This window comes from Eurypyga helias, unplaced genomic scaffold (genome assembly GCF_000690775.1).
Source record: "Eurypyga helias isolate BGI_N326 unplaced genomic scaffold, ASM69077v1 scaffold15091, whole genome shotgun sequence".
In the NCBI taxonomy this organism is placed as follows: Eukaryota; Metazoa; Chordata; class Aves; order Eurypygiformes; family Eurypygidae; genus Eurypyga; species Eurypyga helias.
Genome location: NW_010230308.1, coordinates 14,020 through 21,428, shown reverse-complemented (window position 1 = coordinate 21,428; position 7,409 = coordinate 14,020).

Sequence of the window (7,409 nt, the reverse complement as noted above, 5' to 3'; positions counted from 1 at the left end):
TTGAAGCTAAAGCCCCAGCTCTGCACCTCCAAGGCCACCCTACCCGTCCACGGCAGGTCGGCAGGTCCGTAACGTGACGTGCAGCGTGGCCGAGCCCAGGGATGGCCGTGCTTCCATCCACCCCCTGCGTCGGGGCCGAGCGGCTCTTCGGCAGCGAAAACGGATGCCTTGGAAGTGCGGGAGCTACAACAACCCCGTCAGAAGCACAGCGAAAACCCGTCTGCGAGTAGAAGAGGTCAGGGAAGAATACAAAGGCTTTTATTTCCCGAGGCATTTGTCAGCAAGGCAAATACGGGGTTTTTAAATGTGCTGCGTTTTCCTCGCCCGCCTCCCACGCAAACACCAGACGGCCTTTCCCTAGCATGAAGCAGGGTGCTGGCTCACGGCCTTTGTAACCCAACGCTCACCGACTCGGACGCAGTTGGATCACTGTTGGTTATCAGTAAGTGGGGCATATTTAAAGGAAATGGGCAGATTTCAACACTACATCTATAACTGGTTTATTGCTGGCGAGTTCTTCCCTAGCCCTTATTATGTATGTTGAAAATGATGAATGAGGGATTGGTGGTTCTAGCGGGTTTGTGAATGATCAGGTATTGCACTGCAAAGTGCCAGGGGAAGGTGATGTTCCGAAGTTCTCCATCAGAGGGAACGCAGCTTGCACCCGCGTGTGGTGCTCATCCCCCCCATGGCTTTGCACTCCCTCTGCAGGCGTGCATATCCCCACCTGCTCCCACGGCACATCCCAGTACCGATGCATGTTTCCTGGTCCGCGCAGACCCTTGGCATCCTCACCCGCAGCCACGCACCGGGCATTCAGAGCCGTTTGCAGGATGACCGGGATGCAAGGCACCCACTGCAACAGCCAGCTGGGAAGAAGCCCGGATCCCAGTTGTACTTCAAGGACCTGCAAATAGCCGCTGGTCTCGGGATTTGGTTGTGAGACAGGAAGAGCCCCGGGGAGATGAGCTGAATGTTTGTGTGCATAGAAATGTCTAATCACCGGGCTCAGAACAGGCTCTGGAGGTGGTTAGCTGGAGAGGAGGATATTTTTATGCTGGAAATGTGCTGTCCGCCTGTTTGCAGGGTAGGAAGGATACGATGAGAATCAAAGGCTTGGCAGGATGAGCATTTTCATCCTTGTAGATGCGAACTCCCTGTCTGTCTCGGACTCCAAGGCATAGAACTCTTTGGATCCAGTATCATTATTAGAAGCAGAAAATAGAGCTCATAAAACTCCCTCCTTACACCCCAAAAAAGCAGTTCCAGGACCCTCTGTCCTACTCAGGAACAAGCCGTTCCTGCATTAATTTCCAGTCACATTGCCAGAAGAAGGGTACTCGGTGCTTTGGCAGCCCTGGGGCAGCTCCGTGCTCCTCTCCTGTGTCACCAGACCAGGGGATTCCGAAACAGACGGGAGAGCTGGGGATGGCTAACATGGTGGCAAACCCAAGCCACGTCCCTTCCAGGCCACGAGGTAACCACAGAGGCTGCATGTGCTGTGGGAATCACTCCCCCAGGCACCGGGCTGAAAATGGGGTACGAGATACCCTTCCTAGCATGGCTGAGCAGCCACTGCAGGGAGCATCCAGGAGTGCCAGCCAGGGAAAACCATCTCAGCGGCCGACCAGGCGCCCCGGGGCCCAAGCAGCCGCCCTGAAGTCTCAGCTGCTGAAGCTGAGGTGCCCCGAGGCACCGACCCTGCATCACAGGGCAGGAGGAGGATGCAGAGCTGCTTCCAGAGCATCGCCAGTGGGTCCAGTCCTCCTGGGAGGCAGCTGTGGAGCCGGGGGTCAGCTGCTCCTGGGGACCCCAAGGCACATCTGCCGTGACAGACTCCCATCCCACATCTGCTCCCCACAGAGATGGCCGAAGGGACCAGCGTCCCGTGTCAGAGGCAGGTTGTGCAGCTGGCTGGGATGCGCATCGGTCCAGGCACACTGCTGTTGGCTCCTTCGCGTGGGCACAGATTCCTGACATGCTGGAGACCGTGGCACAGCTTTCCTGCTGCTTGGCATTACCTGGATCTTCCAAAGCCACTTCTGCATCTCCAGGTTGGGATGTTGCTCTCAGCTGAGCATAAGGAGCAGACACCAAGCCCGAGGTCTCGCACGTGGTAGTTCCAAGCTGACGGCTTGGCAGCGGGGGAAGATTTTACTGCTCCAGCCTCAGGTAAGGTTCTTTCTCTGGCAAATCCTTTTGTTTTTTGTGGACTGTACATAGCTGTGGAATTAATTTTGATAAAGGAATCTGTTGTTCCCCGACAGCTCCGCTTTCTTGAGCGGGATGGGGATGCCAGCATCTGGGGTTTTATTATTATTAGATTTGTAGCTGCCCATTATCAGCAACTTTTCTAGGTGAGGCTTTTGGCATTTTACACTCAGCATTCTTGCTGTCTGTAAAACCAGCCTAAACCTTTCCTTCTGTTCGTAAAGGCGTCTAGTCTGAATTCAAAGTCCATCCGTTATAACTTCAGCACCTTGTAATCCCTCAGAGATATGCGCAATTACTCTCTGAAATATCCCAGGAGCAAAACTAATACCAAGCATCATCTGTTTAAATTTACAGCATCCAAATGGCACAGTGAAAGCCACTAGCTTAGGGGTTAGCTCATCCGAGCGCACTCGCCAAGACACATATCCTGCATCTAGTGCTGCTTTTGCTGCTGAGGATTTAGCCGCCACCTCAGGAATCTGCACTGGACGGCGTTCCCGGTTTATGGTTTTATTTAAGTACCAGGAGTGGATGCACGTGTCCTTCAGCTGGCGTTTGGGTTTCAACCCCAACTGAACTCCCCCCATCTGTACACCCCCTGCCTTCTCCACGCTGTTGCACCTCCGTGGGTGTCTGAGCATGAATTTGTCCCCCATCCTTCACCCTTGGAGCAGTTCAGCCGTGATGTGTGTCCGAAAGCTTAGGATGAGGACACGGGCACTTCCCGCGCACCTGAAGCAAGCCTCTTGCGTAACAAGGCTCTCCTCCTCCCCTCCATTCCTCAGTTAACGGCCGCTTTCATCCAAGCCTGTTGACTTCATCCCTATAAATCAAACACAATTTTTCCGTAAGGATTAGTGTCAGATCTCCCTGCAGACATCTGAAGTCTTGGAAGACAGCGAGAGCTCTAGAAATAGCTGGCTGGCGAGCCTGAGGCGTCGACAGCGCCGGCGTTAAACGCGCCCCGTGGCTGGGCAGGGTTTAGCCCCGACGCATCCCGTCACCTTCATGTCTTGGAAAGCCAGGGGGCAGCAGGGTCCCCAACCTGTACTAGGGCGTGGATACCTGGATATGAAATAAGCATCCTGTCGGTTCTTCCTGCCCTTCAAGGCCATGGAGAAGCTGGGAGAGGGATTACCTAGGTTGGACACCAGGATGTCGTGGCAGGGTAAAACAAGATTGAGCAGGAAGAGGGAAATGTAGGATGAAGCGATGGTAAAACTGCCTCCGTAGGGAGAGCGAGTTCCGTGCCTTGTGCCCGAGCTGTTTTACTTTCCCTGGGCACACATGTCGGAGCAGGTTTGACGTGTTTGAAACCACAGCCTCCTGACCATGAGGAGCTGGCCGAGTCCCAGGTGCCAGGGAAGGAGACACCAAATACATTCCCTCTGTGTGGGAAAGGGACATTAGGGACCGAGTAAATGGATAAAGAAGAGGAAGGAAATTCTGGATACAGCGTGACAGTTTGAGCATTTTATTACGATATATAAATTTTGTCTTAAATTACTCTCTATGAGTGGAACAGGAAGGGATTATTGTGGAGGGGGTAATATACAAAAATAAAAGGATATTGTGAACTACCGCATCACCACATTTACAACAGTAAAGTACTTTACAAGCACTTAGAGAATCAGACTTACAAAAATAAAAATATGACACATCCTTATGCATTTCCACCAGTAACATGTTCTTTCCTTCCTTCTCCAACCCTCAGACACCTTCAGCCCCCGCTCCAGGTCACGATTCACACGGTAGGATGCTTTGCTCCTGTTGCTGGCCATCACAGTATCTAAAAAGAAACCGGTGCCCGCCGCGATACGACGGCTGTCGGAGAGCTTTCGGGGAGACGTTCACAACAGATCGCTTTGTGAGTGACGGGGTGATCCTCGGGGAGCAGAGTTTATCTGGCAGTATCAGTGTGAGCATCCCACAGGACCTATCATCCCTCTATAACATTCCCCCGTCCCCTCACAGGGACAGCTCTGCGCATCTGTGCTTGACACAGAGTCCCCCGCCAGCCTGGGGAACGCTGACGGCCACAAACTGCAGTGGGACTGTGTAACTGGGACAGAGGATGGATCTGCTTTTGTCCCAGCTGTAAAGAAGATGCTCTTCCCTGCAGGAAAAAAGGCAGGGTAAGACTACAAAGGCCAAGTATCCTAGCTCACAGTGTTCACCCAGAACCATCCACCTCCAGATCAGACTCATGCAGCCTTTATCCTCAGTTTGCTCTGCAAAGTCTTTTGCTCATTAGCCTCCTAGTGACCTTTCCCATTTTTTTAAAGACACACTCAACATAAATAGTAAATAGCATTCACGTCTCTGACCAGCAGCTCACTCAAACACTGCTATCCACACCCAAACCTCGTTTCATCATTCCCAAAAAGTGTGCACCTAGGGTGCGAGTCTGTGTTTCACACTGAGGCAAGTAGAGCTGGCTTAGGAAAAACAGAAGAATAAACAACAAAAGATGAAAGGAGCAGTACGCTGGTTTGGTCAAAGCTGCTCTCTGCGTTTTGTGCAAAGTATTCTGCAGTTTCTGCACGGCCTTCAGTTAGGGTTCCCTCTTTCTGGCCCCAAGTGCAATGACAGCAACGCAGGCAGAGCAGAGCCAAGCACGCGCTGTCGCATCCGGGGCAAAACCGTCACAGGGATGAAGGGCAAACCCCACACCTTTGGAGAGAGAGTGTCTTTCCATATTGAAAACCACCATTCCCCTCCCCACAACAGATGCCTTCCGAGAAAATTTCTGATCTTAAAAACAACTGTTAATAATTCCTGAAGGCAGAGTGTGACTTTACCCATCAGGCTTACAGGGCTGTGGGCAACAGGCACGTTAAGATCCGGGGGAGAAATCGGGTAGGCACAGTCCCAGCTGCTCAAGGAAACTCACCTTCCTAAGCAGCATTTCCACAGTCTAAATCTGTCATTTGTATCTTTGAGAAAATACACGTGAACAAAGACGTGTTGGTCGAGATGAATAACGCTCCATTTAAAAGAAAAACACCTCTGTAGTGGGGCTGAGCATCCCTTCAGAGGTACAAACATTCTGCAGGTAAGGCACTTCTTGGATGCTCAGAGCGATTCTTAATTGGCAACACAAAATGCAGTTTGTGGTGTTTAAGCAAAACAAAAATAGTCATTGCTTTTCCCAGCTCTTCTACCACTGCCCAACCCAGCCACAGGGATAGGAGCCATCGGGACAGAGGGTGGGATTTGCGCCCACGTGAGGGTGAAGGCCTGACCCTCTGTGGGGTTTTTGCACTCAGGAAAAACAAAGCCCCTTGCCAAGGCCAGTGTTCACCGAGAAGAAAAGCAGCTTATGATGGGCCCATGGGAGACATCAGGTAAGAGGGCATCTTTCAGAAATTTCTACAGATCTCAGGCACTTGGCAATGTCACAGCTTGGATGGGGTCCAGGGTGGTAGCCCACCACGGCCTGGCCGTGGCTACACTGCTCAGCGTGTGCTCGGCAGCCAAGAAACCCAAGCTGCCGGCTGGCTTTCTCTTCCTGCCACGGCAAGGCCAGAAAAGCTGCTGAAGCTCAACGGAGCAGGAGCATGTTAGGTCATTTCTAGTCTATTTGCAGAGAAAACAAAGCATGAAGGTTGATCCATCCAGAGGCCTGGCCTGGATGTGTGGGGACTCTCCAGTGCCGAGGGTGCAGCCGTCCGTTGCACCCTCCCGGGGGTCACACTGACCGGTGAGGCTTTGCCATAGCAGCCCCCGTCCCTGCGTGGCGGAAGGCCAGGCTGTGGTTCGGGTCTCTCCGCTGGGTCTGTGTTCCCACAACAGCTTTCTGGCTTTTCTTAAATTCTTTGTTTTTCTGTTTAGAAAGCAGAAGTGACAGCGGGTAGAAACCTGCAGCTGGTCATGATAAAAGAGATTTTCTGGGGAAAACCTGTCCTGCTCAAAGACCAACGCGAGCAAAACTGCAGCTTTGTGCTTGGAGCTGGGGAATAATCCAACTATTAAGAGGAGAAAAGCCTGACGTGCGGCCAGAACAGGGCGTCCCTGCCATCCCTTCGGCGTGGAGGCCAGCCTGTCTCCATGCCTGCTCAGCGGAGGTGCCTGCAGTCTCCTCTATCATGCCAGGATAGAGCATCGGCCCTGCTTTCGAACCTGGATGACCCCGTTGCTCAGCTTGGAAACCTTCCCCCTTTGCCACGGGTGCATGGAAAGAGCCCTCCCGAGGTACTGAGGAAGGCAGCACCGGGACCACCTTCAGCCCAGCTCCTGCTGCCTAAGCTCCCTCCGCAGCTTTGCTGGAGCTCTGGGGTGAAGGGTTTCTTCAGCCATAACAATCCCTTCGGAGGCAGATGTTGCTTTTCCAGGCTTCGATGCTGACAGTCCACGAGAGCGAAATCTGAGCAGTAACAAATACAATCCTTGTTTCTGTGTTGCTGAGAAGAATTCAACAGTAGGTGGAAGCCTTGGAAATCCTTTGAGAGATTTCTCCCTACCAAGTCCTAAGTCCCCAGCAGAGAGGCAGTTTCACCACTGCCATCACACACATCTTTCAATACTCACGACGCTTCAGCTGTCAAGACTTAAGTTTGCATATAAAGACCTTATATTTACCACTGGTGGAAAAACTGTGCTTCATTTTAAACAAGAGAACTCTGTTTCATAAAGGTCACAGTTCTGGTCACATTTACCAGTTGCCTTTTGAAAGTGATGGAAAAAGTATCTTTGTAAGTCACTATTTAATTTTATTTTTCTTTAATTCTGTCAGATTTTATTTTTTTAATCTCTGCGGGTTTGCATGTCAACTGTTCTGGGCAATCAGCTGCGTCTTGCTGACACTGTTAACAGGGTTTCTGACTTGGCTGCTCAGTCGTGTTCCAAAATAACTCGATCGGACTCACAGCAAGTCAGGAACAAAATGGAAAGTTTAGAAGAGGGAAAGCTGGAAATTAATTTCCGGAGCTGTGTGGTTATTTTCTAAGTCTGGGCTCTTCTAAGCAGCATGCAAAAATTCTGGGTAACATTTCTGGAGACAATTTCATGCCATTTTCAAAGGTTATATGTTTGTAGGAATCCAGGCTCTTGCGGACTTTCAGCAAGCTACTCGAGTGAAGAGAGTGGGAGAAGTGACACAGCGGGGGAGAACGCTTGACCTTAGGGTGGCTGCAGTGATCCCTGCTCTATGTTTCTCCATCCTGTTGCACAGACAGCTGCGCTGTTGTGAAGTA